We start from the raw sequence: 12,365 nt of genomic DNA, 5'->3' as shown, positions 1-12,365 counted from the left end.
CTCGCCACTCATCTATGTACTGATCACCTAGGTAGAACATACCTATATTACTAAACGCCATTACAGTTGCACACTATCTATCTAACGGAACTCAGGGCAACAAAGATGCGATTTTCAGTACGGTACTTCATATAATTATGGACTGAATTTAAAGTTTATCATACTGTCACAATATATTCATTAAAATTTATAATTTTACGCTAAAAGTTTAAGACAATAAGTGAAGTATTAAACGTAAAAATGTGTACACAACTTGGGGGAACGTAACTAACGTCACGAAATTTACCGAGACTGTATTGATCCAGTATTTGAGAAAAAGGGATTCAGCCACTTCTAATAAACTTCGATAAATAATTTCAAACCTTTTCGGAAATCGTTTCCGCTGACACCCCTCACAAAATAAAATGAGGAATGAAAGTTATTGCTTGTCACAATTTCGCTGTTATTTAGCACAGCTGAATTTACCTGTAAAATTATACCATTGCACATATACATCAACGATGGACATAAAAGTAAGGTTCAGGAGTGGAATTACAAGGTGTAAGGATATCAATGATACGAATCGCTGATGACATCGCTATCTTGAGTGAAAGTGAAGAAGAATTACAAGATCTGGTGAACGGAATGAACAGTCTAATGAGTACAGAGTATGCATTAAGAGCAAATTGAAGAAAAACGGAACGTAATGAGAAGTAGCAGAAATGAGAACAGCGAGAAACAACATCAGGATTGATGGTCACGAAGTACATAAAGGTTAAGAAATTCTGCTACCTAGGCAGTAAAAGCGGACTGAGCAAGGAGAACAGCAAAAGCATACTAGCAATGGAAAAAAGAGCATCCCTGACGAAGAGAAGTCTAAACTAAACTAAACTAAACTCCTCCGGAACAGGCCATGAAGGCACAACGGGACCGACCGGCCGCCGTGTCATCCTCAGCCCACAGGTGTCACTGGATGCGGATATGGGAGGGACATGCGATCAGCACACCGTATGTCAATTTCCGAGACCGGAGCCGCTACTTCTCAATCAAGTAGCTCCTCAGTTATCCTCACAAGGGTTGAGTGCACCCCGCTTGCCAACAGCACTCGGCAGACCGGATGGTCACCCATCCAAACGCTAGCGCAGCCCGACAGCGCTTAACTTCGGTGATTTGACGGGAACCGGTGTTACCACTGCGGCAAGGCCGTTGGCACCAGGAGAAGTCTACTAATATCAAATATCGGCCTTAAGTTGAGGAAGGAGTTTCTGAGAATGGCTGGAGTACAGCATTGTACGGTAGTGAAACGTTGAATGTGGGAAAATCGGAACAAAAGGCAATCGAAGCATTTGACATGTGGGGCTACAGACGAATGTTGAAAATTAGGTGGACTGGTAAGGTGAGAAAGGAGGAGGTTCTGCGCAGAATGGGAGAGAAAAGGAATACGTGGAAAACAGGATGATGGGACACCTGTTAAGACATGAGGGAATGACTTCCATGGTACTAGAGGGAGCTGTAGAGGGCAATAATGCAGAGGAAGAGAGAGAGATTGGAATACATCCAGTAAATAATTGACGACGTAGGTTGCAAGTACTACTCTGAGATGAAGAGGTTAGCACAAGAAAGGAATTCGTAGCGGGCCGCATCAAATCAGCTTGCGGACTTATGACGAAACCAAAAAACATCATATAGTTCAGGAGATACGACGTCATAAACATTGAGATTCGTTAAAAACTAGCCTGTCTTATAATGGAGGGCAAATTAACCAAGGCTATACTGATCTACTGTTTGATAATGGTAGTAGCTGGCGACTTCCAGCAGACTTTCAACATAATGTCAAACCCTCACTACTTTTCTTACTGCCTCACATTATAATGAAAAGAGACAGTTTATCGCTTACTAATGTTGTTGTTCATACGGGAAAATTTCAGAACAAAAGTGTTACATGTGCGACGACAGATAATTACATCAAGTTATTTGTAAACTAAGTAGACGTATAACGATGTTTTATTCACGGGAATACGATTCTTATGGAATCTATAGGGGAGGGAGTCAGTGGTTCTGACAGAATAGAGTTAGTTAGTGGATTAAGAGTAGGGGATTGTACAGTCTCAAACCTGTAAGGATAAAAAGCTAAGGTCTACATGCAGACGTAGAGCATGTTTCCTGACAGAAGTAAAGGTAAAACTGTGTAATACCACTACAATATTTCCACAATCATCGATGCTGTTATTTTCCACGTTCATATTGCAAAACAAGAGAGGCACGAATCGCCTATTATCTGTTCTCTTCTGCTTTTCAGAATGTAAGCATCTTTTTTTATATTTGTTCATATTTGAAATAACAGCTGTAAATTATGATTTAGTCTACGTTTCCTTTATCATAAATGACACTGCTACCTTTCATTAATGAGACATAGATTTCTGTTATGTTTCAGTATTAGTTGTGTTGGAAGGAGATCAGTTTAGTGACGTGTCGATTTACGCCATTATGCACATTTGCACGATACAGAAGAAGTCAAACCTTTAATTTCTTTACCAAAGTCCGCTTCATGTTTTCTAGTGTGATGCATATTATTTTGTCGCATCAATTTTCACACGATCACCGTTTGTCGTCACCAAACTTATCTGCTCGCCAACGAAGACTCTGAGACAGACGACTATTAACGCAGGTAAGCAAATTAACTTAAACTGACCATCCGCCGCAACAGAGGTAATTCAACGTTGGTACTGTTATTTTTTAAATTATGCTTTCCCTATTGTGTTACTGCGGTGTTCATTGTTTTGTGTCCCGGCTTCCGAACAATTAGACTTCGGAAATGGTTCAAACTAGATTTCAAAATCTTTCCTTTCTGATTGGGACACATTACAGAGATCGGCATGAACTTCTAACCAGCGCCCACTGAACAGCTGCTATACTTTCAAGTACATTTCGTACACTACTGTTTCTTCCGTTAGACGACGATCCAGAGATTGCTTACCCATGTGTCAATTGCGTTGACCAGTGGCACCCACTGCTTAGGAGGTGTGCTAAAATTACATCGAAACGCACGTCGCGTTTACCCCAAATTCTCACATGTTTGGTAATAGGCTTGTAGCCACAGTGTTCACTCGACTGAAACCAAACAGAACGCCTTCGGTGTGGATCTATAAAATGTTACCCCGAGCCTCTCTCTACTGTGTGTCACCGCCGCATTATATCATCTCGATTCACCAGTTCTTACGTGTAGTGCCCCTTCGCAGTACCGACAAGATATTACATACCGCCAAGAAGTACCCTCCAAAGGCAGTGCAGAAGCGCAGTGGATGAACTAGCAGCACGCAGCCGTGTCACTGATGTTATTTTCTGAACTCGTTGACGTCATCCACGTCAGTCTTGGCAGCACGCGTCCGTCTCTTATCACGTTCGCCCATCCAAACGAAAGAGAGCGACTCGACGCATCTCAGCAGTTTACCACTGTAGCGGTTTGCGACACGCGGTAATAATGTACACACTTTTTTTTTTTTTTTTTTTTTTTTTTTTTTGTTTTTTTTAAATGGACTTGTAGTCCGGGGTGATATGTTACAATACAGCATCACCGGTCTATTGCGGTCTAACTGTGTTGGTGAGGCAGTAAATTTCCACAGGGCAGTGACTGCGTCACTGCAATTCACTTTGGAGGTGTGGCGGTGGGACTTGTAGTCCCGTACCACCCTCTGACGGTGATAGTACTACATGAGTCAGGCAGAAAAATTCATGGGCAGGTGAAGGTGTGGCGGTGGGACTTATAGTCCCGTGGCGTGCGTAATGTACACACGGTGGAAAAACAATATTTGAAGCGTACTCACGTGCAACTGACTGCAAGGAAGCAGCATTATCGCTGACGCTCTCTATATTCCTTGAATTAAGAGAGCTTTGTTTCAATGTTAACTATTGTGGTGAAAAGATGTAGTCTAGCTTCTGATCTTAATGAGTATGGACGAATGTATTATGGCTTAAGAGAGAAGGCACTGTTGCGAGACGGCCATCTTTAGTTGAAGGGCATTTTCTGACTTTGTGCGAGAATAATAAGCCAACAGATCAATTTTTCGGCAGTATAAACAAGATGTGTATTGCGTAAATTAGTCTCCATATTATGGTTTCGCATTTTCAGATATCTGTGGATGCCTACGAAACATTTCTTTGGACTGTGGAAGCTCGAACCTGCAAACTCTCTACGGTCATTAATTTAAAGACTTTTAAACAAATCCACTTCGACGGACAGACTTCCATAGAAAGGAGAATTGGACCGCAGTTAACGTATACTAAGATTCCTACATATTCAGCACGTATTTTGACGACCGGAAAAGACATCGAGTACAGCTTACAGTCAGCGTGCAACAGCAAATCTATAGTCAACCATGCACAATCCCCTGAACATAAACGTCGTCTAGTGAAATCTATTTGGTTATTTATTCATTTCAAAGACCTAAACTCTTTTCTTAGAAGGACTGAATACTAAAGAACTAATTCCTTGAATCAGTAATACTAATAATAATTAAACAGTAATTAAATGAATAATAATAATAATAAAAGCAGATCATCGAGGTTACTTTTTGTCTCTGGAAGGAAATTTTACAACACAGATCTCCAAACAATAACTGGATTCAGGGTGAAATAATCACTCCCCTCATGAAACATTCCGTAAAATTATAACAATTTACCCTTCACGTGAGAGGCAGTTACACCACAGTTCACCAAGGTGGTCGCTACAGGTTCTTTCTAATGCTACCATTCATTGCTTTGTTTGCGTACGACGACTTTCCTCTTTTGTGCAAAGAAATCATAAGAATGAAGAAACAATTGTCCCCAAGGATGAGTACTAAAAATCAAAACAAGATATGTGTCTAATCGTTCGTGAAACGAATTAACGATGAAAAAATTCTTGAAAAACAGAGGCGTTCTTCAACGAAAGTACTATGTAGCGAAGGAATACTCAAATTCTGCAAGCTAAAAATCACAACATAAACCGGAATTTTTTTACAAAAATCAGGAAAATGGAGTGTAATTCGCGGCCTACGATTTTTATTACTGCATGGCCGCTTGCGTATTTCAGAACGATTCAGTGTCTATGATAAGAACGAGTGCCATAGCTGAAAGGAATCGCAAACACGATGTATTCCAGAAGACGACCACGAATGTTCAGTCACATCTTCATAAAATTTCAAAGTGCTGCGAGGATGTTCAGAAATGTAGGTTTGTGACTTCACAATACGCACAAGGGTATAAGGGGCAGTCACATGAAAACCAAACTGATGGAAAAAGTAGGTAAACTGTTTAGTATTTAACCCACAGAGAGAAAAGAAGATCAAAGGCTTAGTGGATAAATGCTTGCGGTTGCCTACGAAACCATGATGGTACACAGGAGTGCATCTCTTCGTCCGAAGCAAATCGACAGCCACGAATGTCCTTCTTCAGGAGTCCCAAAATATGGAAATTGTAGCCAAAGAGAAAGGGCATGATGATTTTCCCGGAGATGATGTGCCTGTTATTTCGAGTACACTGCATAAGTTTCGCTGGGAATCCACACACATCCCCCACACAGTTCCTATCTCTTCCCATACGATTCCTATTCTTTTGAAGCCTATAAGAAACACATTTATCGCCGTCGATTTGCTTCAGAAGAAGAGGTGCGCCCAATGGGTACAATTATGGTTCCGGAAGCAACCTTCAGCACTACTACATACAAGCATTGTTGTCTCACAGTGGGATAAATGTTTTGACAGTTAACGGCGATCACTTTTGAAATAATAAACAGTTTACTTACCTCTTTCCATTTGCTTCGTTCTCATTTCACTGCCCTTATAGTATACCGTATAGTTCATGAGCAGAACGACTGGTGGTTAGCCTCCATGTCAGCTCGAATCTCTACAATTTTCAACTTTTTTATTCACAATCGCGAGACGTATGCAGAACGAACCAATGTACTGGTTGAGTAAAGTGAAGAGAAACTGAAATACTCCTGAAATGTACAAAATGTATGTGTAGTTATCTCATCAAAACGTTTCAGATCGACTGAAAAATTTCGCACATACAAGATCAAGAAACAGCAAATAACTATGTAAATGAAAACGAATTTTTAATATTCTGCATCATTAAATAATACTGAAAAATATAAAATAATTTCTCCTAGTCCCACGCAGATTCCTAGACCCATACAGGTAGTCCTGAATATCTGTGTTTGTGGATTTTTAGTTGCTGTGAGGAAACATGTAAGATTTATTAGGAAAATCGTGGGGTGCACGCAATTCATAATTGACGTATGAATAGTTCATCGCCTTGCTATTATTCAACTTAATAACTGATGCATGATTAGTTTACTAACTTACTATTATCTCTTGCATGGGCCCTATATTTTTCGATTTAAATCTGACAAGTACTTTCATAGCTATTAAAAATTCACAATCAGTAATGTGTATGGAGTTAGCAATCTGCAAGGCGCTAGGAGAAATTAGTTTGTAATTTTTAGTCCAGTTTAAAAAATGATGTATTAAAAATACGTTTTTAGTTAAATGATTATTTTAAATCATTCCATTTCATTGGCCAGCCTTATGTTAACCGTTGCTATTCCTTAACATACTAATTAGAAATACTAGAAATAGGTTTCTCTATTACTGATACAAACGATTATGTTTCAAAACTAGGGCCTACTTTTTTAGCTGGCTTTTACCTTAAAACTATATGGAAGGAAATCAGTTGGACAGTTTTATAGAGATATACGCTAGTTATTAACATTATGTTAAACGATGTACGGAACCGTAACTGAAAAAAATATTGATAGTTTGTAGATGACATTTTATTATTAATTGTCATTCCGTAACGCTACACAACGTTCCTTCCTGAGTTCTGCAAAATAAATGTCTGCGACTGCCAATAGTTGTTCCGTTGAGGCCAAAGAAGGAGACAAAATTTTTTTTCTTTTTCTCAGGAAATCTTAGTGGACATTTTGTTTGTTTTGTCTGCACTAAATCTCCGTTAACAAGAAATATAATTTCTTCTTGATTACTACTGCCAATGTACACGACGAGTACTCAGGTGAAGTTCAGCGATAGTGAGGCGCCGCTTTTGCAGTGGCTTCAAAAACATGGAATACGCCGACAAGATGAGCCACATTATGTAGCGCTTCCGCAGTTGTCACTCCATATTAATAGTCGCCATACTTTTTTAATCATGTAGTACCCTTATAGTGGATGATGAGCACTGGACTACCGGGAGACGAGCACTTGATGGTACCCTGACAACTTGCGGACGAGAATAAAGCCTAGCGAATGGGATTGTCTATCGTCACATGCGTCTAAACGTTGTGTATCACGTGAAGGAAGTATCACTTTCCTCCTACAACCCCTCCCCCCCCCCCTGCCCCCTCTCACAAGCCATCCATCTATAAGTTCAAAACAACGGTATCCGTGAAGAACTTTACGACCACAGTCCTTTTGGGTTCTTGGGATAGCCTGCTTGTTCATTTACTCAGAAATGGGAGACCGTGGATGTTGCCAGATGTTATGCCACTCCGGAGCGGTTGCAGAAGACGATGCAGAGGAAACGACTAGGGTTGTTTTCGAAAAATTTCTTGTTGTTGCACGACAACTCCCGACCGCATGAAGCTTCGGTTGATCACGACCTGATCAGGAATTTCTGATGGACTGCACTGGAGCACCCTCCATACATCCCAGACTTCATATCAAGTAACTTTGATCTCTTCGTAACGTCTAAGAAGCACCTGAGCGATATGCCTTTGAGAACAGACGCCGACGTTCAGGAAGCTATTTTTAAGTGGCTCCTAGACCTGGATCCTGATTTCTTTTGTGCCGGTTTCCGTAGATTGGTTTACAAATGGAACAAATGTTCAGACAACCATTCTGTGTGGAACAGTAATATACACCACTGGCTTAGCAACTATGTGTGCCTATTTTATTTCCTGAATAAAATTTTTCCGAGGAGGTTTAGTGACGTACCTTTTTGAACAAACCTTTTGGAATAAGTCAGCTCTTACCTACAGTGTCTATGTCATCACACACACACACCAGTCTGTTCCACGAATACAGAATTCATACAAACAAGATTTTCTTAGTGTCTGCTACTGTGATTAATCATGTGATGAAATACTGGTGAAGACTCGTACGTTTTTCTCCTTTATGTGTCTTGTAACGTAGGCACGGTAAGGGACATTGTTCAAGAACTGCCAAACTATTTAATTCAACATCGTGTAAGAACAAACATGTTATGAATGTATCTACAAAATGGTTCAAATGGCTCTGAGCACTATGGGACTTAACATCTGAGGTCATCAGTCCCCTAGAACTTAGAACTACTTAAACCTAACTAACCTAAGGAAATCACACACATCCGTGCCCGAGGCAGGATTCGAACCTGCGACCGTAGCGGTCGCTCGGTTCCAGACTGAAGCGCCTAGAAAGGCTTGGCTACCACGGCCGGCAATGTATCTACAGTTTCAGGATATCTTACATCACGTTGTGGAAAGAGACAGGTGAAAGCAACTTGCATTTGCTTTCACGAATATTTTTGGATTTTTACTGAATGTAATATTTTCAAGCAAACCTTTTGTACACATGACTTTTACGTTTCTCTCAAAACAGAGCGTTAATTAGTCTACACCCGATATGTTTTTGAAATGATTTCTGCCTGTCTCACCCTATAAACGCGAAAACCCTCTTTGATACAATCCATCTGACTTAGATCATTCATTCACGACCATGTGGTGTTAGCTTGTAAGTCCTCAGCGTATAACGAAACATTGTGATTGTCTGGTACACGGGATATAGCCCATGTATGCTTCATGAAGAACGCACTAAGACATCATTACTGTGTATGGCTAATTTGATCTGTATTTGTGATTAGTTTCCTGATACAATAAATAAATTTAAAATCTAAAAAAATGGTGTTCAGTTTCACTTCCTTACGCCGTGCTGCCTACCAATGTTATGCTTTGTGATAGAAACTATTTCAAATGTGTATCACAGAATTAAGTATAAATAGTTCCAGATCTTACTAGCATATTTATACAAAAGAAACAGTTTTCACCGTTTAAGTTACCAGACATGTGCTTACTCTGCGAAGTGGATTGAATAGTAACAACCATTTTGCAGTGTGACTGAAAATTAAACAAAAGAATATAATTTATTACATATGTAAAGAAAAACGACATAGACAATTCATTTCAGTCGTTTATGGTTGTATTAATGTCATGTCGGAGAGTTGTCCCATATGCAGTCAAAGAGAGTACATGCCTCCTGTAGAAAAAAATGCAGCAAATTGCACACACACACAAACACAAACACACACACACACACACACACACACAAACACACATACACATACACACACAAGAGAGGTTTGTCATTAATCACGCCAGTTGAAAGTCTAAAATATTAACTTATTAAGAGTGACGTGCGTGACAAAGGTCACTTAGTAATCACATGTGCATTAATATTTAAACTAAAATGTATAACAGTAGAAATATCAACCTATACACTGTCAGTGAAAGAATTAGTTGTTGAGTGAGAGATTAGCCTAATTGAATACGTTAAACTAAGGGAAGAAATCGTAAATACAATGTAATAGATTCCAATTAAGGGGGAACGACAGGGTGACGGACAAATATATTGCTCAAATTCAAGATTTTTTTCCTCCGAACAGGAATGTAGTCGTCAAATGGGATTTGCTACAATGAATAAAGCATGCACTGAAGTTTTTATTGGTACTTTTCTTATTGAAAAATTTTATACCTTCACTGTGTAAATGAGATTTTACCGAGGCATCTCTGAAAGGAGGTAGATCGACGGTTATCGCTGTAACTCCGGTTGTGATTATCTGAAGCATGAAATTAACATATCACCCTGATCATTACAGATGTAATTTTAGTTCATCGTAGGGATTTACAAAGAAAATATGGCGAAATTATAAATATTTGAAGAAATGGCAGTTTTTGGACCTCTCTTTTTCGGCTGAAAAATATTAAATATCAACGTATGATGAACTGAAGAGAATTCAATTTGCTTCAAGAGGGACCAGAATTCATTAAAAACAAATGAAAATTGTAGCGTGGGCGATGACAACCATGCCGAAAAATATGGTTTTGAGAAAAACGTGTTTAAAGGTTGGCAAGTATTTATCATATAAAAGAAGCGACAATGCTTGAAACTTACGGATATCGTCGATGCCTGATCCATAATAACTATCGCCCCGGCTAGTGAATGGCCGCTTTTTTGCTACTTTTGACCTGATAACCCTTCATTTTCATCCTCAGAGTCGCTGAGCGCATCACCGTTGGCGTCTCTGTTTTCACAGAATCGGTGAATTTCATCGCCAATTTCCATTTTAACGGCATTTGCCACTTACATTAATGCAGTATGGCCTACATTGAATAGACATACGGCCAAATTTGATGCAATGTTGGCAATTTCGCTTCATCTGGATGCAATTTTTGGAGCGTATCACCAAATCAAACTATTGACACTTTCGTTCGCATTTTGAGTAAAATCGCCCAAACAGCGCTCCAGCAAATTACTCAGATCGGTACAAATAGCGGTGATGGCATCTATAGCGGCTAGGGGCAATGGCGTTTTGTGTTTATAACTTTCCAATTCGCCGTTTGCTTTAGCTTCGAACCCTCACAGAATCGTTGCTTTTTGGAGTTCGTATATAATATTTTGGGGAATAACTCTTCAATGTATATACATTCGAATTCCGTAGTAAAGAAAAGTCGAGTTTTTTTTACCGTCACCCTGTCTCTCGGGGGGGAGCAGCAGGGGGACGGTCAAAAAACCATGAAATTTAATTATATTTCGAATGTATATATGTTGAAGAATTATTCCCCAAAACACTATGTGCGAACTCCAAAAAGTAGCGATGGAAAGGCCGTATAATGTAGACCACTTGAGAAAAATATTCCGGCAGGTGACAACTAAACGTCGGGTACACGTGTTATATACAACCCGCTCCCCTCTACACACACAGAAACACACACACACATACACACACACACACACACACACACACACACACACACACACATACATCAAAGTTACGGCCGACACACACACACACACACACACACACACACACACACACACACACACACATCAAATGTATGGCCGTCTTAAAACCATTATAGTATACATGTTACACGAAAGAGATGGGAATATATAACACAAACACTGCCAACTTGTTATCAAAGGATGTTCATTAAGGCATATAACAAAAAGACACGGGCATTCAATTTTACATTTTCATTTTTTAATCGGAAAATTAGTTGTCCCTTAAAGATAATATCGTTCTTTATATAGCAGCTTCTAACCACGGCTGATTTTACATTGCAACATAATAAAAAAGACTATTTAACGTATATAACCACGGACGACCACGAAGGCACATGTACAAATTATCAAGGCTAAAAGAGGAGAGAGATATTGTATGAGCGCGCTGTGCGGTGCCGAGAGAAAAAAATTTAGACGAATCTCGAAAACAGTTAAAATTGGGCAGTGATGGACAGAGTCCGTATCTGTTTACTTGCAGCATATTAATTATTATCTCCGGTCGCTACTAGATGTAGTTTATTCATATTAATGTTAGAGGTGAAGAGGATGCTACATTGTCCAGTGAGTGTTTTATTTTTTCGTAAAAACGTAAAAAAAGGTATTTGAACACGAGATGCAGAAACTTCACTGTTCACAAATTATGTCGTTAAGTGTATCTCACTGAGTGAGATCGCAACAACACAACTATACTGCTGAGTGTGCAAGTCCTCTCAACTATAAGTCTGTCACAAATTCATCATAACAAGTAGGGATAATACACGAGTAACTAATTCAATAAAATTTTGAATAATTTGAGTTTTTCTAAGAGGAATATTGAAACATAATATAATTAATTAATTAGATTAATATTTTATCTAAAAGGATGTATGGCAAAGGGATGTATGACAAAAATAAAATAATACAATATTTGTAGTTATAAAACAATTATTTCCTACAGCAAGAAAAACGGTATTTATGGCTCGGTAACCATTTCAGTATTTTAACTTATTATTTAATACAATTTATAGATACGTTTGTTGGACTAAATATAGCCACGGACACCGTATTACGAATGCAGGTTCAAATCGAAGCTTTTTCTTAATTGTAGTAATTTATAAATTAACAATACTAAAGTGTTCACAAAAGGATATTCACGAAAGATTGTAATAAAATGCCTTAGCCGTTGAATTTTACCTTTTCATTTGTATGATCGAAAAATTTACTCTCCCTCAGTAAACATAGTCTGTACATAGAAAGTGCTAAAAGTGACAATATAGAATAACGAAAAGATTATTTAACACACTCAAGGACGACTACGTAGGCACCTTTGTACTC

General features: G+C 38.9%; 1 protein-coding gene and 1 pseudogene across 3 annotated transcripts in view; one reads left to right on the top strand and one right to left on the bottom strand.

Moving 5' to 3' along the window:
* The window catches only part of LOC126481424 (RNA-binding protein Raly-like), a 440,289-nt gene that overhangs the window by 180,162 nt on the left and 247,762 nt on the right, over window positions 1–12,365 (top strand). The gene's annotated exons all lie outside the window — the stretch shown is intronic.
* Window positions 1,073–1,190, bottom strand: LOC126483002 (5S ribosomal RNA; annotated as a pseudogene).

This window comes from Schistocerca serialis, chromosome 5, assembly GCF_023864345.2.
Source record: "Schistocerca serialis cubense isolate TAMUIC-IGC-003099 chromosome 5, iqSchSeri2.2, whole genome shotgun sequence".
NCBI lineage: Eukaryota > Metazoa > Arthropoda > Insecta > Orthoptera > Acrididae > Schistocerca > Schistocerca serialis.
Note: the sequence above shows the minus strand (reverse complement) of the source record. Positions and strands in the feature narration are given on the sequence as shown.